The sequence below is a fragment of the Sinohyriopsis cumingii genome, chromosome 17, assembly GCF_028554795.1.
Source record: "Sinohyriopsis cumingii isolate HCF-2022 chromosome 17, ASM2855479v2, whole genome shotgun sequence".
NCBI classification, from domain to species: domain Eukaryota; kingdom Metazoa; phylum Mollusca; class Bivalvia; order Unionida; family Unionidae; genus Sinohyriopsis; species Sinohyriopsis cumingii.
In genome coordinates, this window is record NC_142977.1 from 72191778 (window position 1) to 72219247 (window position 27470).

A 27470-nucleotide genomic window follows, 5' to 3' on the forward strand; every position below is an offset into this window, starting at 1 on the left:
CTATATAAAAGTGATACGGCACCTGGGAGTAAAGCAAAAATGGAAGAAACAAATTTCCGGATCGCTACTATCAACAGCAATGGGATAGACAAAGCGAAAGCAGACAAAGTAGCCAAAGAAACAAACTTTGGTGTAATAATGATACAAGAAACACACTATAGAATTAAGCCAGAGTTCGAAATTTTAGTAGAAGACAAACTTAACGCAATAAAGATATGCAACAATTTTGCAAATAATGATATTAGAGTTGGTTGCAACAATAATATTTTTAAAAAGCTGGGAAAGGTTTGAGGAGGGGGGAATTTTTTAAGGGACGGTTGCTACGTGTTAAAATGTTTAATTGGCATATTATAAATGTGTACATGCCAGCTAATAGAAATAAGAAACTAATTTTAAAGAAAACTTATACACCTACCTACAACAATATTCGATGGAAAATCTAATCATAGGGGGAGATTTCAACTGGGTAACTATAAATTAAACCAGTCTAGCAGGATTGATAAATTTTACGGAAATTTTTATGATCCATTAATATATATTAATACTGCAATAACCAACCAAAAGCTATCAGACCATTTCATGCTCACTATTGACCTAAAAATGAAAAAAATAGAAAAATGTGGGTCAGGACTATGGAAACTAAATAATAAGATTTTAAATGACAAAGAATATGTCGAAATAATAATTAAAAAAAGAAATTGAAACCGTCAAAAATGAAGAAAATATTAATATAATAATTGATTGGGATGTTTTAAAAAACAAAATAAAAGGAATAAATATTCAGTACTCAAATAGAGGGCGGAAAAACCCCAGAAAAAAAAGACAAACACGAACTCAAATTAGAACTAAGCAAAACAACAAACGACGATGGAGAAAGAAAAAAAAAAAAACGATTGACAGACAAAATTAAAATCGTTGAAGAAGACGAAAAAATCAGGGGAGAATAATAAGGGCGGGAAAATTTACAAAGATCTACAACGAGGCAAAAAACGTATATAAGCGAGAAGAATTTAGAAAAGGGGGTGATACAATTTTAAACAATATTAAAATAAACAATGTAACCCATACTGTAAAAGAAGATATCCTAAATAATATTTCCAAATATTATAAAGAACTATACACCACACACCACACAGAACATATACTTCAGCACAATCGACAGCTACTTAAAAAATGTCGACTGTGAGATGACATCAGCAGTACATAGAGACCAATGTGATGATGTCATCTCAGATGAAGAAATCACAAAAAGTATATCAACACTCACAAAAGTCACCAGGGAAAGATGGACTCATCGTGGAATTCTACCAAAAGTTCCACGGTGAACTGACGCCGATCTTAAACGCTTTGTATAATAATATAGTTTTAAGTAAAAATAAAATGACTAAATCTATGAGGGAGGGAGTTATCACAATTATATACAAAGGGAAAGGGAATAGAGACGAGATTAAAAACTGGAAGCCTATATCACTTTTAAACACGGACTATAAGATTTTAAGTAGGATTTTATCAAATACAGTAAAGGGTAGGATAAACAAGATAATTAATGTAAATCAAACTTGTGGGGGAGGGATATACAAAACAATATTTTAAACATTAAAACTATAATTAACTACATAAATGAAACTGGTATGATGAGTGCTATGGTACTCTTCGACCAGGAGAAAGCTTTCGACTGATTTGAACAAAACTGTATAAAGAATGTTTTTAAAAAATTTGGTTTCGGACCCAATTTCCAAAATGGACCAAAATCCTACACACTGGGATAATTAAACGGGAAATGCACGAAAGAATTTGAAATACAACGATCAGTGATACAAGGATGTCCACTATCAATGCTAGAATACGTAATGGCAATATAAATCCTACGTCACACGATAAGAAACAACCCAGATGTGCAAGCAGGGGCGTATTAACCATTAAGCAGACTAAGCACGTGCATAGGACACCAGGGCCAAAGGGGGCACCACAAAGTTGAGAAAAGGGTGAAAAGAAAGAAAGAAAAAAGAATGAAGATTTGTAAAAAAACTGATACAACTAGTGCAAATTGATCATGATGTTCTGTTTCTTGATCATGGTACACCCTAGGGTTATCTTCTCAGGTGTACGTGGAAAAGAGAGGCGCGCCAAGATTTGTCAGTGCTTAGGGCACCAGTGAGCCTTAATCCGCCCCTGATTATACAAGGCATACAAATACCAAACCTAAAAAAGAATTAAAAAATGCTCTAACATGCATATGATTGCAACATCTTTATAAGAGAGGGGAAATGTTATAAGCGTCGGGTTCCAAAATAAACCACAACAAGCACGAAATCTTAAAAATAGTTAACTGGAGGGGCAACCACCCTGGATTATCGCCCCCCCCCCCCCACACACACACACTTACTGAGAGACACTGTAAAGGCTCTAGGGGTTTACTTTGGTAATAAAAAAAAGAAGCTGTAGAAAATTATGAACATATTATCAATAAAATAAGAGAAAATGTGAAAATCTGGCCATGGCGCCATTACCTATCATGGAGCGGGCCCAAGTGGCCAAGACTTATTTATACTCAAATATTAACTACATAATTAAATCCATAGATATGGATAATACAATTTTAAACAAAACAGACAACGAAATAATAGATTATATATGGAATCATAAAATGCATCATGTAAAAAAAGAGACATTATATAGGGCCAAAAGTAGAGGGGGCTTGGGGTTGCCGAGCCCTCTACTACTATAATTAACTAACATAATCAATAGACTAAAAAAAAAAATGCACTCAGACCCGGCTACAGCGTGAGAAGCACCGTACATCTACTGGTTCGGCTTCACCTTGAGAAACCGACCAGAGATATACAAAAATAACAAATTAATATAAAAAAATCGAAGTGCCACGCAAACATATGAGAACTAATTTTAAAATATAGAGACAAAACAGATTTATGCAAAATTTAATAAGTAAAAGTCACGCTTGGATTAGGGAGGAGGTAACCAAAAATATAAAATGTAGAGTAGAGCAGGACAACTGAGGGTGTAAATTGGACAAAAAATTGGAAAAATTGGGGAAAATAAGATCTGTCAAAACACAAAGTATAATTTTTAAATACCTGCACAACACCTGGCTAACAGGCGAAGAAACAATCAAACATCGTATGCTGAGGATAATGCCGAAATGCCCTTTATGTAAAACAGCGAACTTCACCAAACTACATACGATTGTCCAATGTGATAAAACTAAACATAATGAGATAAAGTTAATAATGAAAATTTGCAAAAAATATAAGTATAACAAAAATAACATTTTATTCATAGATTTAGACTACGAAAACAAAATCGTTCTAAAATGTATAGACTATATAGTAACTACGATGATATCCTGTGGACAGGTGATAAAGATTTTTAAATAAGATACGTGGTAAAAATAAGAATATTAACCACAACAAGAACTCAGTACGTCTTACGACGAATAGATACTTACCGTCAGGTTGATATAACGCAATTGATGTTGGAATTGGGGGAGAGAGGGGGAGGGAGGAATAGGTATTACAGACCGAAGGGTCGCGTAGCGCAATTGCGAGCTGATGCCATACCCATACCCCCTCCTCGCACCCCACAACAGCCATATTTCAAAGAAAATTTCAAATTCTATTTCAAATATTTCAAAGAAACCCATATAACTTTTTTTTTTTAAAAGAGAAAAGGGAAGAAAGGAAGAAAGAAAAAAATAAAAGAATTTTGTAATTTAATTTTTTTTCTTCTTTCTCTGAAAGAAAATTCTAAAGACATATATAGGAAGGGATACAGGGAAAATATAAGGGGGAAGTAAATGGCGATGACATCATGGGGCTAAGTCACAGGGCTCAGTGAAGTGCATAGGCCCATCATGAGTCTTTGAAAACACCCAATGTAGAACATAAACAGACAAAATAAAGACACAAATACATACTGTACAACACTTAGTTTAAAACCCTACTAACTTCTCCCGCACTGCATGGTTGACCACTATAGAATAATGTGGTCTCATAAATACGTTTGGATCTTTCAATAAAGCATAATCAGATAAACTAAATAAAGGAGGCCTAACGCGACCCAGGAAAAACACATAGAGAATAAAGAAGCGTGAACCTTGGATCGAGCGTAACCTACCTATCAACATCTTTAAAGACTATTATGAGGAACGACACATATTATCACTCGAATAATAAAATAGGAAATTATTTTTTTTAAACAAAATCTAAATAGTACACCATTCCATCGTCAAAATTAGAAAACCATAAAACAAATTAAAAGATACAATATAACATCATAAAGGAAGAAATACAACTGGGAAAGATATTTGATCTATACTTGCTGTCTCAAACATAAAGAAAATATAGCATACACACAATATAACACCATTACATATAGCAAACACTGAGACCTAGGCGACATATAGCAAAGGTTACAAAACATTTCAAGGGAATGAACTTCGAGCAAGGTGAGGGAAACCAGACTCGGACGAACAACCCTTTAGATAACACTATGGAAACATAAATACCCCATCAAAAATTCTAAAAACTAAATTTTTTATATAAAATTTTGTTTTAATAAAACGTAGAACACATCTGAGGGGGAAATACACAAATATAAAATACTTTTTATTTTTTGGGGGAAATGGGGGCATCTGTCCGGTGCCCCCCCCAAAAAAAAAGTGTGTGTGTGTGTGTGTGTGTGTGTGTTATTATACCCATTACATTACTTGCAAAATATATATGGTGCTGACATTTTCGGCAAGAGGGAGACCTACCGATATTCTGCATATAATTATTTTAATGTTTTTCAGAGCGAGAGTATTGGGGCCTGATCTGTTCAATATGTTTCTCAACTGATACAGCAGGTATAATCAGAGGCGTAGCTGGGGGGGGGGGAAGGGGAGTACATATGTCCCCGGGCGCCAAGGTACAGGGGCGCCAAAATGAGGCTTACAACGTTACATTATAATAAGTAAACAAGGGTAATATTCAAAAATGTGATTAAACGGGGAGGGGGCTGGGGCGCCAATTTTATAGTTCGTCCCCGGGCGCAAAATATCATAGCTACGCCTCTGGGTATAATAGAGACCCGCCCCCCCCCCCCCCCCCCGAGTTTGCCACAGAGCGCTCGTGTAATATACGGTTTAATACAAAATACATGATTGTGGGCAGGAATATACAAAATTTGGTCGATATACATGATCGTTGGTATCTATTCAAACGAGGGCCATGAAATACATTAGCAAATTCCTACAGTATTTTGAGGCAGGCGATTACGAATTATTTAAACCACGTTTTTCATCTGTCACAGATTTTATAATCATTTTGAAGTGGCTGCTTTATCTCGAGGAAAACGAGCGGTAAGTGTTATACAAAACAAAATCTTAATAGCAATTTGATCACTTTTGCGTCATTTGACAGTAAGAATAGTAATAAATAGAGGATAATTTCTTTTCCTACGTTAGGCCTAATACCTGGTATGTTTTTTAGTGTGGTACACACACAAAAAACAACCCCAAAACAACACTAACAACATTTTAAAAAACCCACAAAAACGAGTGCCGTGCCGAAGCCACGGGCTAAAATGCTTTATTATCATTTTTTTTTATTTATAGCATCAATCACAAATTGAAATATATACAGTATTAGCGTTGGAAAAGAAAGTTTTCTTTTTGTTATATTTTTTTTTCTCACCCTAGCGAAACACTTTCTGCAAATGACCTTAATAAAGAAAAATAATAAATTAACCTAAACCACTTTGAATGTCGACCGTATCTTTTATTTACACGGCATCATGCGCGGAAGAAAATACCAACTGAACCGGGATTTCAGACAGCAGATGAATTGAAGTTGATTCATTGAACATCATTAGCAATTGTACAATCAAACAGATGCAACAATGAAAAGTGGAACTATGAAAAATCGAGAATGTTAGATTTGCGAAGGATTTATTCCGAATCATTGTCTGCTAATAGAGAATTCATGTCAGTTGCTGTGTCGGCGATGCCCACACAGCGCGCCGTCCAAATGTGAAGTTGCGCTTTGCTGACAGACATAACACTGTGCCATAATTTATCTGATGGCATGTAAAGAAGCTGCTTAAATTATAGTATTTAAAAGTTTCTTCATTTTGTAAGAGCTCAAGAAATTAATTCTGGTTTGAAAGACAAGATGACGGTAAAACTCAGAAGACGTAGCTGTACAGTACCGTTGGTGTTGGAGACATCATAATAAAGGTAACTGCGTTAACTTCGCTTTTTGTTTGGTAATTTGTTGGATATTATCTTTTGCTGATCTTCTTTGAGCTTGGAGTAAATTTTACATTCTGAACATTTTTATTTGCACTTATCTGCTTAATATGTATTGCTGGGATATCATATAGAATATGAAGTCAGTATAATGGTACTATATTACATATTTGAATGATAAAAGACTGGTAAATGATATAATGATAAACTACAAAATAAATAATTTGCCCAATATCCCAAATATGTTAATTAAAACAAACATTGAATGTAAATTCAGATATAATGAGCAGTTGTAAGAAGTAAGAAATAACATTTTATCCATTGAACCTGTTATGTGTTATCATCATCAGTTTTAAAAAAAACACATGGAGACAAGTTTGCTTAAATTCTAAAATTAACACACACACACACACACACACACACACATATGGTATTTTAATCTAATACAGAAATGGTGACATTGATATATGCAGACCAATAGTTTTTTTCTTCTACAGATATAAATTAAAAAGCCTAATTCTGAGAGTTTCACCTACAACATTCATGATGGGAAAGGGCCACTAATTAAGAGCTGACATATGTGGAAGAAAAATACCATCCATGTTGAAAAGGGCTAGAGGTAATGTGAGAAAACATAATTTATCAATCTTATTTAACATTATTGTTGATATTTTATCTCAACTGGTCAAAAGGCTAAGTGGGTTTATGTAATGGTCCAGAGTGTGTTATTTATTTCACATCCCCTTCTGTCTTTCAACAGTAAGAAATTAGCTACTTTGGAGTCCATAGTTCTGATCAATTTGTTTATATAAAACTTGGTTTTGGGCTTAAATCAACATCTTGGATAAATCTAATAATGAGCAAAATCCAAGTATATACATGTGATCATGTATAAGATTAGTTGAGTTTTTTAACCAGCCTAAAAGCCATACTTCCACAATATAGGCTAAAATCATTAAGTTGTCCTTGAAGTTTGATGAGTGTTAACCATTAATAATAATAAGGTGATCTTTCATCTGAGTATGTTACCACCGCATGCAATATTTATACATGTAGTGCAGTTTTTACTAAACGTAGAATACATGCTTATATAAATGAGATCTAGATTGAAGAAGTGAAGATGCATACAAATACATGAGGTTATAACCACTACTGCTGATTCAAGTTTGATCATGCTTGGCCATTGGGCTTATAGAGTCAAGTTTCACAATGATGCTTATTATGAGTGTGATAAAGGTATGGTAGTGAAGTGACCTTGCATCTGATTGGCAGAGTTTCTTATGATTTGCACAACAGTGTTTATGATCCAATTTAGATCTGACTTGTTTAATTATTTGCTTGTATGTCTGAGGCTATAAGCAAAATCTATGCATATAATGTGGTGGTTCTACATCTCACTAGCCATTCTTGCTACTGCTCTTAAAACTATTTCTCATTAATTTCATCAGACTTGGCGAATAGATTTATCTCATCAAGATATAGCAAAAGAGCAATTTTGTAAAAAAAATATTCATTCATATTAAACTCAAATTCTGCATCTGATTGGTTGACCTTGCAAATACTATAAGGGCTCTATTTCTGACAAAAAGATTATTTTGATTTAATGTAGCAGAAATGCTTATATGATCAAAACATTGAACATATTTGATGACAAATAAGAAATAGTTTTTCATGCAAATTTGATAAACATTGATAAATCGGTTCATATCATTAAAAGCTTGGAAGAGTTTGATTACATGCGAGACCATCACATATTAATCATTCTTTATTTAGAGAATTATTTTTGTCAGGATTTAGTAAAATATGTAAAATCAATATGGACTGGTTTTGTTATGTACAGCAACACTAGTTGTTTACTGAGTACTGAGGGAATTGGAGTAAGGCAAGGGTACATTGCAGTAGGTAACCTGGTTGACTTGATAACAGGATTTTAACACAAACATTTTTATCAGGAGTCTAGCATACTAACCATTGATTCACTGCAGATCCTGCCCCCATTAGTTACCTTTTAATACATAAAGCATTTGGGTTTTTTATGTCACAAATCCCATAGGGATTAAAATTAACATCATAGGTCTCACTGGATAGTTTCGTATTTTGACATCCCTCTAATTTTTAAGGTAGAAGGCATGAACCTAATTATCACAAGCCTAGCATTTATAAATTTACACATAAGCTAAATTTATAATGTGGTTCAGATTTACTTTGAGTTAGGCATGGAAATAGGTTGGCTTGTTGGTGACTGCCTGTCACAGTTAGATGAGCATTGGAGATCATATGCGTAACTTAGTCTGCAAATGAGCTGCCGACTTTTATTTGTGTCTGCTACAGAGGTAAATATAAAAAAATCTTGATGGTAGAGGGGTGATGAAAAGTATGCTAATTTGTTATAGTACTAGTGAACTTTATTCATGCATAAGGCACATACTGATTCTTTTAGTTGCCTTGTCACAGAAAAATATTGAAAATAGCTATTTCTAGTAAAAAATGAATGTAAAATGTACCTGCATCCTTTGACCCTACCAGAACCAAACTAAAAGCTCAAATTTGTGCAGCTGCTTTTGCTCATCACAAACATAATTGGGAGTATAACTGCTAACCCTACCCTCTAGCACACATTTCATTCATTCATTGGATTAAAGTCACGTGCACCTTTCGGTATGTGCGACTGTTTAGTTTGTACACGTTTGTGTACTTTTTGAATTTAGCGATTAACTTATACAATGCCCCCAAGCAAGCAAGCCGAAGCCCAGGTGCCCCAAAAGGTCCCGCCCAGGCTCTCGTCGCTGCAACCTTCTCCATCGTTGTACTCCGTTGGTGGTCTGTTTCTGCATCCTGCATCTCCTTCCTCTCTCATTTCAGGCAGTAACCGAAGCACACCAGCAGCAGTATTATTAAATTTTCGTTGCAATCAATGCCCAGTTCCCTATATTTATTGGGCTATTCCTGTACTATCTTGCCAAACATGTGATTGTCACATACGCTTCAGATATTCCTGAGTTGTGAATTTTCCTATCTTTTGTAAGGTCTATTAAATTTTGTGTACTTTGCGTACTTGAATTTTCCGAAAATTTTTTCACATCTAGTAGGCTTTTAGTAGCCCTTTATTTTGTTTTGGAGATCTCAATTTGGTTAAGTATTTCGTACGTGTGGCTTTAAACCAATCAGTGTGTTTCAGGGCCAGTAAGTTGTTGGTCAAAAGAGGGCTTTCGTGGGTCAGAATGAAAGCCCTATGTAGTAAAATTTGTTTGTAAAAAAGAAAAAAAAAAAGAAAAGAAAAGAAAAAAAAGGTGGGTAGGGAGTGTGTATGCTATATTTGTGTGATGGCTATAGACATTTTTGTTCGTTTTTCTGCTTTTCCCACATATCCCGACAACACACATTCACGCTCACTTTCTCATTCACACTTATAATTAGATGTGGGGGGGGTGGCCTTATTTCTTTTGTTTGATTTCGGGAAGGCAATTCTTTTCATACTGGGGGGTGGGGGTGGTTTGATTATTTGAGGCATACTCTTTTCATTGTTTCTGCCTTCATTCCCCAAGGTCTGCAAGTGTCCTGTTCTTTCTTCTTTTACTGCCTTAGGACGTTTAACTTCATTCTGTGCCTTTTCCTGCTCTTCTTTATTTCAGCTCTTTCTGCCTTATCCCGTGTCCATTTCTGTTTTGGTCTTCTCGTCCTTTTGATACTGCCATGTTCGCCGTGAGATGTTTTCTTCGAGGGAGGTGGTTTGATTGCCTTTGTTTCCCTTCGCTTTGACCACTTGGCTATTTACCTGTTATTTTTGTTTAGCTTAGCTATTTGTGATTTATTTTAATGTATATTTTTTTTATTTTTATTTTTTTTATATTTTTTTTTTTTTTGAACCTACGGGGCCTAGCATGCCATTATAATTCCAAAACAGTGATTTTGTAATATTCGTCCTTATCTGGTTTTTATTGTTCGGGTTATGAGCGGCGGTGTCAGTCTGTGAACCCACTAACCCGAGCCGGCCGTCACAATTCCCAAACAGTGATTTGTAATATTTTGATTGGTTTTTTTCTTTTTTGGTTCGATCTTTTAGGTTTATTGGTTTTAATTTCTTTACATGGTCTCTCTTTATACCCAACCCTTCATTCGGTTTAGATTTGTCCCCTTTTGCCTATTTTGTTAATGAATGTCATGATGTTATTATAGGTCATTCCTATGTTATTGTTTTTTGCCACAAGTAACTCCGGGTATGTCCACCGTTCTCCTATTTGTTCCTGTTGAGATTTTAGTTCGGCCCTTTCCTGGTTGTATTTGGGGCATATATTTATTAAGTGTGCGATTGTTTCTGGAGTTGGGCAGTAGGGGCAGTTTTCGGTTGGTCCCCTTTTTATGTGTTTCCCTGCGCATCCTGCCAATAGTGTTTTACCTGTTCTTATTCTATTTATTATTGTTATATCGTATGGATTTTTGAAGGTCGGACTTTCGACTTTTCTACTTACTTTTTTCATCATCGTGTGTATTAGACTGTTTGCATCCGATTTTTCCCATAGCTCTTGCCACATGTCATTGATCTTGTCCCATGTTATTGATTTCAGTGACGCTGTATGCTATATTTTGGGCTTTTGGTTCGTTTGTGGCGTTTTTTGCTTCTGCATCTGCTTTGTCATTGCCTGGGATTATGGATGTGAGAGGGTATCCATACGAATTCAACGTGTTTGTTGTTTTTTTCAATCTCTTTAAGTAGCGATCTTGCATGATTAATCATATTAAGTCTGCTCTTGGATTGGTCCGTTGCTAACGATTGTAGTACACTGTAAGAGTCGCTTAGAATGACTGCCTTAGTTGTGGGGTATGTTTTGACGTATGTTAATGCCATTAGTATTGCCATGAATTCTACCGTGTATATAGCGCATTGGTCTGGGAGTCTTTTTCCAACGGTGACATCTAATTTTGGGATCACTATCCCTGCTGCAGTTTTATTTGGATTTTTGGTTTTTGATCCATCTGCGAAGATTTGCGTGTATGTCTCGTATTTGTTGTCAATGTACGTTAGTATTGATGCTCTTAGTCCTATCGGGTCATTTTGTTTTTGTCCTAGTTTACGTAAGCTAAGATCTATTTGTGGTGTGGGACAGGTCCACGGGGGGTCTGGGTAGTACCTTATTTTTTCTGGGTTGATATTTGCGATTTGAAATTTCCTTTTTAATTCTATAATTATTTTCCCACTAGGTATTTTTTTATTTTTTCCTTTTGTATCGAATGGTTTGTCGCATGCTAAGAGGGCTTGTAGCGTGAGGTGGTTGGGTTGGTGTATTGATATTCGAGTCGAGTATCGCAGCATCAATTCCTTCCGCCTTAGGTCTAGCGGGGGTTCTCCTACTATTATTAAGATATCTTGTGTGGGGGTACCATTTAGGACGCCGGTGCATACCCTTAGCGCTTTTGATTGGACTGTGTCTAGTTTCTTTAGTAACGTGGCATTCGCCGCTCCATATACCTGGCAACCGTAGTCCAATTTTGCTCTTATAAGTGCTCTATATAGGGTAACGAGTGTTTTTTGATCAACCCCCCAATTCACCCCTCTGAGGTTTCTGTGGAGGTTGATGTCTCGTTTGCACTTCGTTACGAGTTCTTGGATATGAGCTGCCCACGTGAGTTCGTGGTCGAATACCATACCTAGGAGTGTCGCTTGTTTTTCGAATTTGATGGGTACCCCCTTTAGGGTTAAGTTTGGAGTGGGTGGGGGGTGGCCACCTCCCGGATTGAAAACTATGCCTACTGTTTTTAGAGGTGACAGTTTAAATCCCCATTTATCTGTCCAATTTCCTATATCGTTTAGTCCTTTTTGTAAGTGCTTGGTCGTTTCTCTGCTGGCCGGGTTGCCAGTTTTCCATACGGCGCTGTCATCGGCGAATTGGGATAAGTCAAGGTGGTTGGGTTTTACCGCTGTTTCCAGGTCGTTTATCATTATATTAAATAAAGTTGGGCTGATTACGCTTCATTGTGGCGTGCCATTTTCCAGTTTGTATCGTTCGGAGTAGTCTTGTCCTAGTCTGACTTGTATCTTTCTATCGGTTAGGAAGTTAGCAATAAATTTGTATATATTGCCAGTTATTCCGTATGGTTTAAGTTTACTTATCAGTCCCTTAGTCCACATTAGATCATATGCTTTTTCCATGTCTAAGAAGATGGCTGTAACATATCTGGATTTTTAAAATTTTTCTCTAGATGCTAATTTGACAGCGGTTTCTAGTCTCATGAGTTGGTCTATTGTGCTTCGGTAGTTGCGAAACCCGCTCTGTGTATTAGCTAGTAGTCCTTTGCTTTCTAAATGGTATTTCAGCCTTTTGTTTACCATAGTTTCCATTATTTTACATATATTGTCTGTTAGTGATATGGGCCTGTATGATTTTATATCGCTTGAGGGTTTTCCAGGCTTAAGAATCGGGACCACTACTGCCTTTTTCCATCTTATAGGTATGGTACCGGTTTCCCATATTTTATTAAATAGGTTAAGTGCAATTGTGACAAGTTTTTTGGGTAGGTTCTTGTACATTTCATACCCCAAAGTGTCCTCCCCGGGGGATGTGGTCTTTTTGCCGGCGAGGGCCTTTCTCCATTCGGCTTCTGTAAACGGAAGGTTTAGTGGGCCGTCATTATTTCCTGCTTCCTTTATGTTGTCAGAGTTGCTTTCCTCAAATTGCCTTTTATGATTTTTAAACTTATCCTCTAAGTTGGTATTGCTACACATGTTGGCGAAATAGTTTGCGAATAATTCTGCCTTATGTTTGTTGTTTTGTCCAGGTATGTTGGGGGTTATTGATTTAGTTTTGCCTCTCATTTTTTTAATTCTTTGCCACACATCCTTCGATTTTGTGTTAATATCTAGTTTTGAGCAGAATTCTCTCCATGAGTTTTGTTTAGCTATCATAATAGTTTGTTTGGCAGTTTTTTCCTTTTCCTTGTAGTAGTTAAAGTCCCTATTATTTTTAGTTCTTTTGAATTTGTTTAGAGCTCTTTTTTTCTCTTTAATTGCTATTTTACATTCATTATTCCACCAGGGCACCGTGGGTTTGGGTGCTACTCCTTTAGTTTTAGGAATTGTTTCTTGGGCCATTGTGTTAATGGTTTCTATTAATTTGTCATTAAAGGTGTCAATGTCCCGGTGATATATGGTTTCTGGGTCGATTGAGTCACCTATCTGTTTGAACCTAATCCAGTTGGCCTGTTCGTATTTCCATCTTGGTGTGAAGGACGCTTTATTTTGAGGTATTCTAATTTGTATTTCTATATTTATAAGGTAATGGTCACTTCCCATAGGGTCGCTTTCATCAACTTGCCAATCAGAAATGCCTGCTAATCTTGGTGTGCATAGAGATAGGTCTATTGCTGATGTGTGGCCTGTTCTGTCATCTATCCGGGTGTGCATTCCGTTGTTTAGAAAAACTAAGTTGCATTTTTGTGCCCATTTTTCTACAATTTTTCCTTTAATGTCCGTCTTTTGACTCCCCCATAGTTCATTGTGCGCATTGAAGTCCCCGCATATTACCACCCATTCTCCACAGTCTTTAATCATTTTGATTGTTTCGTCTGCACTTAAATTGCGCTGCTCATTTGTTTCATAGAGGTTAACGATTAGTACCTGCTTAGTTTGAGCGGTTATTTTGACTATCTGTATTTCGAAGTCATTGGGCGGTCTACTATCTGTTAATTTATGCATTTCTGATGTAATTCCATCTCTAACAAAGGTTGCTAACCCCCCTCCTCTTGCTGTGGGGGATCGATGCTTTAGGTATTTGGTGTTGTAGCCTATGATGTTTGGGATACGTGAGGTATCATTTAGGTGGGTGTCCTGTATGCATATAACATCTGGTTTTCTTTCCTGTTCAAGTATTTTGTTATTTAGTTGGTCAGCGTGGGCCCTAAGGCCGCGTGCATTCCATTGCCATATTTTGATTTCTGCTCTGGAATCCATCACTAGTGCAAAAAGTCTTAATAGTTTGTTTAATTTACTGTTGTTTTCGTTTTATGCGTGTTTCCTACCAGTGAGGGTGCTACCTATTTATTTTGTTTTTGGTATCCTGATTTTTGTTTTGGCCTGCTTATAGTTTACCCCATGGGAGATCATATATTCGACTATTAGGGCTTCTCTAAGAGCCCTGGGGCATTCTGCGTGGTTTGGTTTGTGGTTACCACTACAGTTAGCGCAGTGCTGATTGGTGGCGCTACATGTTTTCCGGTCTGGGTGGTGAAGACCACATTGATTGCACCGGAATAGGTTTCCGCAACTCTTAGAGTAATGCCCCCAATTTTTGCAGTTGCCACAGAACCGTGGTTTGTTTTTGAAAGCAAAAATTTTTTTAGCCTCGAGTTTTTCGGCTATTTTGATAGTTTCTGGGGTGGCGCCCTTAAAAAAGAGTACCACTGCAGTGCTATCCTTTCCCCTTCTTGTTTTTAGGCGGATTGCTTTCTCTACTTCCTGTCCTTTACTCCTTATGTAGTCTACTATTTCATTGGTTTTATTTTGAGTTGATACGTATATGACTCCTTTGTTGTGTGTTTTTGGGGGGTTTGGGTCTATGTGTTGTTTTGTTCTGTTGTGTCTAGTGACCTTAACATTTATTTGGCCTATTCTTTCAATTTCCATATATTTGGCAATCTGTTGTTCAGTGGTGCATTTGATTATCAGCAAGTCGTCTCTAGTGCTTTTAAGCGTGAATTCTCCTTGGTGATGTTTGTTCAATTGCCATGCTATGGTTTTAAAGGCTAACTTCATTATTTTGGAATTTACTCCCTTAACGAAGAGAGTCAGTTCAGCGGGGTGTTTCTTGTTTTGGATATTTTGCAGACTGGTCTTTTTTCCCCTGGTGTTTGTCTCTTTAGCTGACTTTGTTTCGTTGTCCATAACCGGCTTGCTGGGTCTTGTATTCTGACAGTTAGTGTGTTCCTTATTCTTTCTAACTGGTATTTGGGATTTGGTTTTCCTATTATTCTTACCTTTTGTTGAGTCGTGTGTGACTGCTTTATTTGTGGTAGGGTGAGGGCGTTCTGTTTCATCTAGTAGGTTCTCAGTTTGAGTCCCCTGGCTGCTAGTGTTTTTAACCAGCGTGGTCTGGGTTGTTTTTGTGCTTGTTGAGTATTGTTCCTCAGTTTGGGTACTCATGTCGGATGTAGTTTTGCGGTTACTCGGTAGATTGTCCACATTCTCGTTTACGCTTGGTGACAGGTAGAGTCTGCTCATCGAGTCAGTTGGGGTCGAGTTGAAAATTGGCGTTAAGAACTGTATCTGTCGTTTTTCTCTTAGGGGGGATGAGACTGCTTCGGAGTAAGTTTGCCTTAGTTTATCTGCCTTTAGGTTGACCAGGCAGCTGAGATAACTATTTGATGATGTGACATTAATTTTGTTGTTATCCATCTTGAGTTTCTTTATTTGATGTAAGGTATATATGACGGGATATTTCTTTAGTTTTAATCCTGGGTTTGTTTTGATTTCTTGCAATTTATTTGAGTTTAATTCTAGCTTAAAGCTATCTGTCTTAACTATACTTTATTCTACTTAGTACTATGAAAAAGCAACAGCTGTAAGGGGATATGCAAATAGCTTTTATTCTGATTTGTGTAATTAATTATTATATTACTATTATCCAATTTAAACTTATTGAAAATTATTTTCTAGCCAAATGGTCAAAGTAAAAGGTTTTACTTACCCCGATCCAATTTTCTTTTTAAGATCTTTAGAGTTTTTAAATACAGCCTTCTAATTATACAAGTTTCATTACATTGGTCAATAATTAGTCACATGTGATGACACTTGTAACTAATCAAACCACAGCAACTGAGAGCAGACTAAGCACTGATATTTATATGGTACAGTGGCAATATACAGTCTGTCTGCCGCAACACATGAAACAAACTGGACAAATCTGAAAGCCTTGAATTTGACTTTATTTATCTGTATGGTAGAACAGAACCTGAGTTGAAAAGCTTTTAAAGAAAGACCTTGATATCAAACCTAATAATAACTGCAGGAGTTATATTATGGATAATTAACCATTCTCTCAGTTTCAAACTGGGCATTCCATCCCATGGGGTTCTAAATGTAAACCAAGTGTAACTGATATCCTAATGAACTGTAAAGACCATAGCAGCACAACAGCAGGGGACCAGGTATGTCCAGATCCAGAAATCACAGACCAGTTTCAAACTGATGATGAACCACATAAAAATTACACATCTGCTAGAACTTATGTTATGAAGATAACTTAAATTGCATTATTATTAATCCTCCTCCTCACATTCATCATAATTGAGATGCATCATATATGTTTTATTGTAAAATAGTTTATGCAACATAATTCAGTGAAGACCTTTGCTGCCAATTTACCAGTGAACCATTTGTTTCAATGAACATATTTTATGTTGTAACAAGGAGCATCATTTAAACATTATGATACACTTATCATACCTGTATATGAAATCTTAATACTAACACTTATACTTGCAATACTACTACTAATAAAAACACCTGCATTGATAATTTGATTATGTTCAATTGGACTTGTATCTAAATGATCACCAGCTGTATGAAAAGACATATTTTAATATATAGATATTGGATGGAATACTAGTTACCACAATTGAATAGTCATATGATAAATGATATATTATTTTAAACAATTTATATTTGCAGTGAAACATACTTTTACATTATTTTCACTTAAATTTCATTTATAGAGCAGTATACTCTGCATTCATTAAATTACTGAAATGGTTATAATACAACAACAAATACTGCAACTTCCAGAATCACAAAAATCAAAAGATATAAACAAAAACTTCCCTACATGTATCAACAGTTGTCACTTAATAGACAGAACTCTGAAGATTTAGAATAGGATGTTAACAAATTAGGTATTCAAGTTAAAAAGAAAAAAATACCAAGTAAGCTTACTACCAAAAAATCAAACAATAACAGTGAATTTTAGTACATTCCCAGGAAACAGAATATATGATTTTTCTTAACTTGATCTGATACATCTTAAATCTATTGAAAATGATTCATATTGTATGACTAAAATATTATGTAAACAAAAATTCCATCACTTTTTTCAGATGCAACATGCATACCCCAACCCATCCTTCTTGATCATAAAGTATACCAGCATTCCACTATAAGATGGGGAGCTGTAGTGGCTCAGTGGTTAGCTTTCTGGACCTGTGAAATAAGGTAGGTTCAAATTCTACCATCAGACCAACCTGGGTTAGCTACCATGGTGTGTCCTTGGGCAAGGCACTATACTTAAAGTGCCTTGGCACTAAATAACTTACTTGTGTTGGTTTACCATAAAAGGCCAAACCAAACACAAAAAAACAACAACTTTAAAATATGAGTTTTGTCAATACTAAGTAATTGAAAATCATACTGAAGAAATGTTTTTGTTAATACAGATTAATGGATCTAAAAAATCTCTTTCTTCTGCAGGAGTTTAAAATGTTAAATTAAAAAGGTCATGGTACACATTGCTTTGTTCGTACACATCAGGCTCCGTAACCCATATCCAACTAAAAATTTTAGTAGAGTCTGAATAAAACATATTTTAATCTGGATGATAATATTCTTTCTCCATTCATATATTACACCACCAAGATTGATCCAAATAAGATTACATTTTACTATAACACTGAGGATGAGTATGCCTCTTAACAACTTACAAATGTGGAGAGAATGGAGTTAAACTGAACTTTGATTTCTTTTCAACCATAGCACAAGATGATCATTTATTATGAAAAAACCTGAATAAAGTTGGAGTTCATAACCATGACAGTCTTGATACAATATAAATTCAATATATTATTGTTGTCTTGAGGTATAGTTCTGTATATTACAATCTCACGCAAGATCAGGGTATATTTTAGTACCATACAGTTAATTCCGGATTGTATTAATACCTATTCTGGTGAATGAACATTAAATAAGATTTACTATTTTGGAACCAGTTGCAATAAAGTTTACTAAACAAGAGAAAATATGACTTTAATATCTAAAATGTAAAATCTGCAAACAGAATACTTGCTTGACTTTACACTTCAACTATATCATAATATTTATTTGAAATGAATTTATACAAATGGCATTAAATTGGGTTTCAGGCTGGTAATGACAATGGTAGTAGTGAATAGGGATGGTCTAGGGACTAGGGAACTTCCATGTTAAAAAGGGTATATCCACTCTGGGGACTATGTAATTTAACATGGGAGAAAAAAAAAAAATATCCATTCTAGGGACAAGGGGAATTTAACATGGGAGAAAGAAAAAAAAATATTCACTCTAGGGACAAGGGAAATTGAACATGGGGAATAAATCGTGGGACTGTCTTGGGACTAGGGGAAATGGAACAGGGTCGGGACCCTATTTTAATAAGGTCCCGACCTGATGGGTCTATGAAAATGGAACAGGCGAAAATTGAAACAGGGAGGGGTCTCTATTTTTTTATTATTTTTTTAAACAAAAAAATAAAAAAAGGGGTAGGCAATTGAAAGTCAAGATCTTTTCGAGAGATAGGAATGGCCCTGAAAAGGGCCTTTGGTTTTATGTTAATATACCCTTAACATAAAGGGCATCTGTGACATCTTCTTCTTGACCTTAGGCTGTGCCTGACTGCAGGACCATAGATTAAGACTCTTTTGAGACATCCTTGATGCTCCACATAAGATTCTTTGCATCCACAGGCTGGTGTCTGTCCTGTGGATAACTGTCCAGTTGGATCGGACATACATTGATATGTCCGTCCGGAACATCATCGAAGACACAAGCGTTGAAGATTGTACATCGGTCCACATGTTGGGGTGCTGAGTAACAGGTGAAGGAATGCAGTGAACTGTACTTATTTATAGGGGGAGGAAGGATTGAAACGGATTGAGTTTGTTGACCAATCCAAACACGCGTTACAAAATTCAGTCAGCCCACGTCCAATCCGAAGAGAGCAGTCTGTGACGTCACATAGTCTATATAGATTCGCTAGCGCCTGTGCGTAGTCAATCTAAGCGACAGTTTTTCAACATGACGGAAACTCAGAAAACGATCAGTTTGGGTACACTGATGGTGGAGACTACCCAAGGGAACCCAGACTTACTTTCAGAAGAGGTGAATTGGGATTTTGTGGATTTTTTTACCTTGCAAGAATTTGTTCCTGAACCTTCGTCACCTTCTCCTTCATTACCGCACATGGAAAATTTTAGACAGAGACAGAAAGAAGAATTGGAGAAATTTATACAACAGCAAAAGGAAGCGGAACAAGCTTTTCTCCTACAGCAACAGCAGCAAGAAGAAGAGGTAAGAAAAAAACAACAAGAAGAAGACGCAGCAGCAAAGAAACAAGGGTGTCAAAATCAAACGATCACGGTACTGTTAGACATTTTAGTTAAGAAGTCTGAAACAGATGTATCAGACTTCTTTATTACGGACGAAGAGAATACGACCTTCCCAAGCTAAACACTCCAACCCTGTGACTACGCCTACTGCACCATCCTTAGTGATTTCAACGAAATCATCATCAACAGTACGCAGTCCAGAAGTAGGCCTTGGCCATGGCAAAGGCTTAAGACAGTTAAAGTTGATTGTTTAAACTCACCCCTTACACCAAAAAAGGCCCTTTTCAGGGCCATCCACGTCTCTCGAAAAGAGATAGGCTTTCAATTGCCAATAACTAATAAAAACCATTTTACCCAATAGTACCTGTCTGTGTATGAGTGTGCGTGAGTGTAGGTTCTTATTTTAAAATCAAAACCCAAAGACACTTACCTTTTATAATTAATTTATTCTTTTATAAATATTTACAATTCACAATTCACAACAGAGCACTTTAAAAAGTTCATAGACTTATTCTGTCTCATTGTTCACTCTGTTTTTTTTAATTTCTTCACTGTCATAGTCTTTTCCTCCTCTTCCTCCTCACTTTCTTCCCTTCTTTTCTTCTCCTGTTTCTTTTTCTTCACCTGTCTGTTTTCTTCCTCTTCTTCTTCCTCTTCCTCTGAAGAATCCCTCTCTTCTTCTGACTCCTCTTGTTTCTTTTTTGGGCAGTCTGGTGACCAATGTCCTTTTTCTTGACAATAATAACAGGTATCTTGACTTTTGTCTCTTCTAACCCTTTTTTTTTCTTTTTTGACGGTCTGGACACTCTGAAGACCAATGCCCTTTCTTCTGACAGATATAGCAAGTATCTTGACTTTTATCTTGAAAGGAAGGAGAGTAGTCCCTCGGCTGGTCTGAAGAGAATTTTCTAATGACCCCTCGCAAAGCTCTGATGAAACGTTCGATCTTGGTAGTCTCTTCCATTGTTGTGCTCAGTTTGAGAGTGAAATGAATAGTGAAAGGACAAGACACATACCCTTTATATACGCTGGTCTGCTATGACTATAAATTAATCCATGGTGTTTAAACTTTAGTCATTTGACTTTTTGCTATCGAGATGAAATGATCCAATTCATTTGAGAAGAAAGAAGAAGAAAGTAAGAGGCAGAAACGTGATCTATCGCCTCGTACTAGGGCTGAAGTCTTGGCACAAATTCATGCCAGTGATTTTGAAGAGGACATGAGTGAACCAGAATCCAAACCCTCTAAACAAAGTTTACCACCCTTAGTCAACCCTGAAAAGTACTATGACATTCGAGAGACGGAAAAGCGTCCCTCTAGAAAATTTAGAACTACGGCTTACAAATACACAGTGAAGTTTAAAGATTTCAAGTCTGAAGTACTGTTAGAGAAAGCAAAAGGGTTCATCACCGACATGTGGGATTCTTTGCTCACCACACTCAAGCGACAATGTCAACCCAAAGAAGATGATCGCTTGAGACTTTCCATACAACATGATGGCTTGAAATCCCCTGTTTGGATCGAGTTTAGCAGCCCTGCAGAATTGACCACTTCCAAAGTCATGGACAAGATTCAACACGTGCAACAATCTAATGACCAGTTTGACATCACCGATGGAAAAGCCACACTGGACATGACCCACGTCTCTCCTCCTCAAGGGACCGGACAATGCAGAAAGACCTTATTGGTCAACAACCTTCGCATTACCAAAACAAGTCTTGTCCAAATTAACAATTTTCAAGACCACATGTGTTTAGCCCGAGCCATCGTGGTGGGATGAACCTATGCCGACAAGAACGACACGGTAGAATGGAAAAGAGCCTGGGAGAACATTCGAAAATCGAACCGAGCCAAACAACGAAATGAAGCAGAACTTCTGTTACAACAAGCATGCCTGTCCAAAGACACATCCTGTGGCATTCCTGAGATGCAAAAATTGCAAGATGCCCTAGCTCCACGATACACCTTGAAAGTGCACCCTCAAGAAGTGTGCGGGTCTCTGTTGTTTCGAGGGAAAGACTTTAAGGATGGAAAATACATTCACCTCTATCATCACGATGACCATTTCGATACCATTACCACTATCACTGGATTCCTGGGATACAAATATTACTGTGAGAAATGTGACTTATGATGGTTATAATAATCGAGAGCAACACAAACATTGTGGATCGAAATGCTCAGGATGTTTGGCCTCTCAACCCTGTCTGAGCGAAGGGTAAGAACCAGTGCATTGTCCTGCTTGTCTGCGCACATTTGTCAGCCCTGCCTGTTACCAACAACATCTGAAGATGCAAGGTTCACAGAAGAAATGTGCTTGTCAACTCCTGAGATTGTGCCCAATGTGTGGACAAGGTCTATGTATCAACAGTACCAAGGCACACGTATGTTCAGGAAAGAAAAAATGTCACATTTGTCACTGCATTGTGGACTTGGAACACCAATGCTACATACAAAAATACCAATCCCAACCAGAGAAAGAGGATGGTCACAAGAAGAAGAAAGGCAATTTCATCTTTTTCGATTTCGAATGCATGCAAGAGACCAGTATTCACATTCCTAATTTCTGCGTGGCTCATCAAGCGTGCGAGAAGTGATTCAAGAACCTATCTTGAGTTATTGCCCTCACTGCAGTAAGATTCCTGGAGGGCGTGAAAAAATCTTTCAAGGACCGAACACACTAGCCGATTTCACACAATGGGTCTTAGACCCCATCGACAAGACGTGGAGCCAAGAGGACATCGAACATTATTATGGAGATTGTCATCACCATGCCACGGTGATGGCTCACAATTTCTCCGGATACGATGGACAGTTTCTTTTGAGATGTTATACGGAACGTGGCATTGAGCGTCCTAAAATCACTTTGAACGGAGCCAAAATCATTTTGATGCAAGTGGGACAAGTGCAGTTTAAAGATTCGATGAGCTACTTAGCCATGCCTTTGAGTCGAATGCCTAAAATGTTTGGAATGACAGAAATGGCTAAAGGGTACTTTCCACACTTTTTCAATACAGAAGCCAATCAACACGCCGTTCTACCCCATTTGCCTCAGGCTCACTATTACGACCCTGACAACATGCGTACCGAACGAGAAACTTTCTACGCTTGGTACCAGGCTCACGCTTCCGACCCTTTCGACTTTCAGGAAGAAATGCTAAAGTATCGTCGTTCCGACATGGACATTTTATGGCGATGCTGTGGAAAATTTCGAGAACTGTTCATGGAACACGGAGGGGTTGATCATTTAAAAGAGGCTTGCACCATTGCCAAAGCGTGTTCCTTAGTCTACCGACAACGATTCATGCTTGAAAACACTGTGGCTGTCATCAGTCCTCAAACGACCAACTATGTCAAACGTCAATACTCGGTCAAAGCCCCATGCTGGTTGCATTACTTGTGCGACAAGGAAGACAAATGGATTCAGCATGCCCGCAACGGACAGGGCGAAAGATCATCGGAATGCATTCGGTCAATGGCTGGGACTTAGAAAACCCCAAGATCATGTACGAGTTTAACGGTTGCTTATTTCACGGATGTCCCGTCTGTTACCCTGACCGCGGCACTAAAAATCAGTTCTTACAACGAACCATGGAAGACTTGTACCAGGCCATTTGTCAGCCACGCCTAAAGTTAGAACAGGAAGGATACCAAGTGGTGGAAATGTGGGAACACAAATACAATCACCGTTTGAACACCGATCCTGAGTTTAAACGCCTCATGGAAAGTTACCAGTTCATGGACCCCCTGAACCCAAGTAATAGTTTGTACGGAGGAAGGACCAATGCCACCTGTTTGCTGTACCAAGCTGACGAAGAGAAAGGAGAAGAAATCAAATACTTGGACGTGTGTTCACTGTATCCCTACGTGTGCAAATATTGTTGCTTTCCTGCAGGGCACCCACAATTGTTCACCGAACACATCGACCTAAAAAACATTCGACAATACGAAGGCTTGATCAAGTGCAAAGTTTTGCCTCCCACGAACCTATACCATCCCGTCTTACCTCGCCATTGCCAAGGCAAACTTATGTTTCCTTTGTGCCGTACTTGTGCTGAAACGTGCAACCAAGATCAACCTTGTCATCACACCCAGGAAGAACGGGCCTTGACGGGGACATGGGTCAGCGTAGAATTGTTCAAAGCTCTGAACATGGGATACCAACTGTTAGAAGTGTACGAAATTTGCCACTTTCCCAAGACACAATAATTCCACAAGGGTGACCCCACGCAGAAAGGCATTTTCGCAGACTACGTGGATGCCTTTTTGAAACTGAGCAAGAAGCCAGTGGCTATCTGTCCTGGTGTCACACTCCCGAAGACCAAAAGACATTCAGAGAGAAATTCTGGGCACAAGAAGGCATTACTTTAAATCACATTGAGAAAAACGAAGGCAGGCGATCGTTTGCCAAAGTGATGTTAAATTGCTTGTGGGGTAAAATGGCACAATGACCGTGTTTACCCAAGACGGAGTATTTGACCGAACCTTCCCGCTACTTTCAGATGATTCACGACAAAGCCAAATTCATGAAACACGTGGACGTCGTTCGTGAGGATTTGATCTTGGTGAATTACGAAGAAGATCTGAACTTTGTAGAAGATGACCCCTTTGGAAATGTCATCATTGCAGCTTACATGACAGCTCATGCTCGCTTAAAATTGTACGAAGCTTTAGAACTGTTAGGGGAACGTGTCTTGTACTTTGACATGGACAGTTGCATTTATATCGATCACCCGAGTCAACAGCACCCTGACATTGAAGGAGACCGTTTAGGAGCCTGGACAGACAAGCACCCCGATGACAAGATTCTAAGTTTCGTTAGTGGTGGTCCCAAAAATTACGGCTACGAATACTGGGACAAACAAGGAGAAGTGTACACAAAGTGTAAAGTGAAAGGACTTACTCTGAATTATCGTACCAGTCGAGTGGTCAACTTTGGCATATTGAAAGAAGCCTTGCAGTCTAGAGAAAGTGACCACCTATCAACCCAACAAGATTGTACGTTTACCCACACACCACATCGTCAGTCGACCCTTGGAAAAAGTCTATCAAATCGTGTAGCAGAAGCGAGTGCGGCTTCCCACCCACTTTACTTTGCCGTATGGACATGTCGGTATAAAACATTGGTTGTAAGAGGATAGCCACCCACCAGAAGGATGACTTCACCGCAGCAAGAATCGAGTGAGAAATCCAGTGAGAACTCCAAGTTCAAACCCTACCATTTTCCAGTCTTCTTACCTGACTATTGTGATTGTGCCCGTCGATTGGACACGTTTCAAAAATGGCCTACGGATAGGGAAGGATTACCTTCTTCGTATGTTTTAGCTAGAACAGGATTTGTCTACTTCGGACCTGAGTCAGGATTGGGATACGAAGTACAGTGTTTCGCTTGCGGACTGAAGTTACGAATGGATCTATGTATCTACAAAGATTCAGCTATTCTGGAACATACTCGATGGTCTCCGCACTGCCCTTACCTTTCAATGGCCTTTCCACCCATTAAACTACGGTACAATTATGACGGTACCTTCCAAAACTAGACGTAAACACATTGCATCCTATTTCATTGTTGTTTCTTTTCCACATAATAGCTTATTTTTTATAAAATGTTAAACTTTACTAATCTTTTTTCAAGATCACTTAAGTTTGCAAAAATATATCTTGTCATTTATTGGCATTCTACATTGAATTTTGTAAACTAGCTATAAACCTGACCTAATTACTCAACTTAACTGCTGACAGAAACAGTCTACAGTAAATGTATTTCATTTCTATAGCTCGATGGATAAACATTACATCTTTTAAAGCTGTGCACAGAATAGGCCGACATATCACGAGTCAGGAAAACATGGGGGTGGTATCCCCTGTGTCCAAAATTAATATCATTTTGAATAGAATATTCTAGTGACAATTGCCTCTTTTCAAATGGTAAGCATTGCTTTTTTTTATTTTCATCAATCTGTCAAATTCGGTATGCATTTTGCTTTAATATTTGAGATGGAAACCTTAGGTGCATAGAAATGTCAGACAGCATTGTACATCATGGATGGTGTCCAACATACTTTTATGATCATAAAACAAAATCCCATTTTTTAGTTATGGCCACTGATTTAAAAAATATTCATCCAAGCTAAATATAATAATAATAATAATGAGGACTTTGTATAGCGCCTAATCTTTAGAAGCTCTAAGCGCTTTGCAACATTAGACAACATAAAAACATACACAATGATATGATTACAAAAACAAACACCATGAAATTAGAAAACATAAAAAACATGCTGAGAATATTTAAGGTAGTTAACATTATTAAGTCATTAAGTTTGTTTTTGTAGTCAGAATAAGTAGTTTTGAGAGCACTCTTGAATGGGATCACTGCGTCTTTGTGTCTAAGTTCAGTGGGCAATTCATTCCATGTTGCTGGGCCCTGGTATGCAAAAGAATGCTGTCCATGTGACTTTGTTTTCATAGTGAGAATAATGAGTATATGATTGTCGGAAGAGGAGTGTAAGTATCTTACTTGTGTGTACACATAGGTGAGGTCGGATAGGTATGTTGGACTAGAGTCTGTCAGTGAAACGTAGCACAGAGAACTAATGTTGTGTTTGATTCTGGATTGAATGGATAGCCAGTGTTGGGTACAGAGCAGCGGGCAGGTGTGCTCTGATTGTGGTACTCTAAGTATGATCCAAGCAGCTATGTTTTGAACTTTTTGAAGTCTCTGCAGTAGATATTAAGATGAACCAGACAGAATTGAGTTACCATAGTCCAGTCTTGAAAGCAGTAATGAACACACAAGTGTTTTAGTGGCATCAACTGAAAGATATCTGAGAATGGAGCTGATGCGTCTCAGCTCAAGATACGCAGCCTTGCATATGTTCATGACATGTTGGTGCAGTGTGAGAGTACTGTCCAGAGTAACACCTAGGTTTTGTACTGATTGTGTGAATTTAATGTTGGTGTTGCTGATATTTATTGTGTGAGGTAAAGGATGTGAATGAGAAAGTCTTTGATAAGTAAGTATGGCTTGATTTAAATTGTGTTTTTCATGTGACTTGCCAGAGATTTTTAAATGAATTGATAAAGTAACTTGAGACACATTTCAAAGTACATGTTTTAAAAATATTCCATTGATTATTGCTGGCATTTAGAAAAATGCAATGCATCCTTTGTTGTGAAACTTATTTTAAAACATTGTATTACTCATGCAGAAGCCTGCTTGAAAACTAATGGCAAAGCAAAGGCAAATGGAATGGAAGAGACCATATCAGAGACCCTCAAATATGCACCCAACCAACGCAGAATGATAAAAAACAAGGTAATCCAAATGACTCTTATTTCATCAATATTGGATTCAGTTTCGTCTTTTAAAGCATAGTATTTGCAAAGCGGATGCATTTCTAAACTGATAACAAAATCAGCTTATCCTATTGCCCAGGACTATCAGAGCTAGAGTCCAGCTAACTACAATATGCATATATCTTGTCTGATCGGACAAGTGCCTCCATTTGGAATTTTTATTCACATGAAATATTTGGATGAAATAAATTCATCTTTGTGCAAATTGATTGCACCATCCACTTGCCAGAAATGACAAGTAAGTGCAAAGTTATCTTGTATCATGGCTTAACGATAGTAAGGGAAGCACAAGTGCAGTGAAGAAAATTTCATACATTTTTATAATGCTGATTAACATGACTTCTGCATATGTAACTAGTGCTGAGATGATATGACTTTATTTAAGCATTACAATTTTGTTTTAATTTGCAGGTGCCTGAGCAGAAGAAGTAATAGATAAACTTTACAGTGGAGTTGGAGACTGATTCTGATTCATAATCTTAATTAAATCTAGAAAATAAACATTAAAGTCATATTAAAATA

General features: G+C 37.4%; 1 long non-coding RNA gene across 1 annotated transcript; it reads left to right on the top strand.

Moving 5' to 3' along the window:
- The first annotated feature begins 5752 nt into the window (after positions 1-5752).
- On the top strand, positions 5753-27470 carry LOC149779227 (uncharacterized). The gene is made up of 5 exons (XR_016415382.1): positions 5753-6235; positions 6745-6866; positions 17330-17444; positions 26801-26907; positions 27360-27470. It is a non-coding gene; the product is annotated as an uncharacterized LOC149779227 (long non-coding RNA).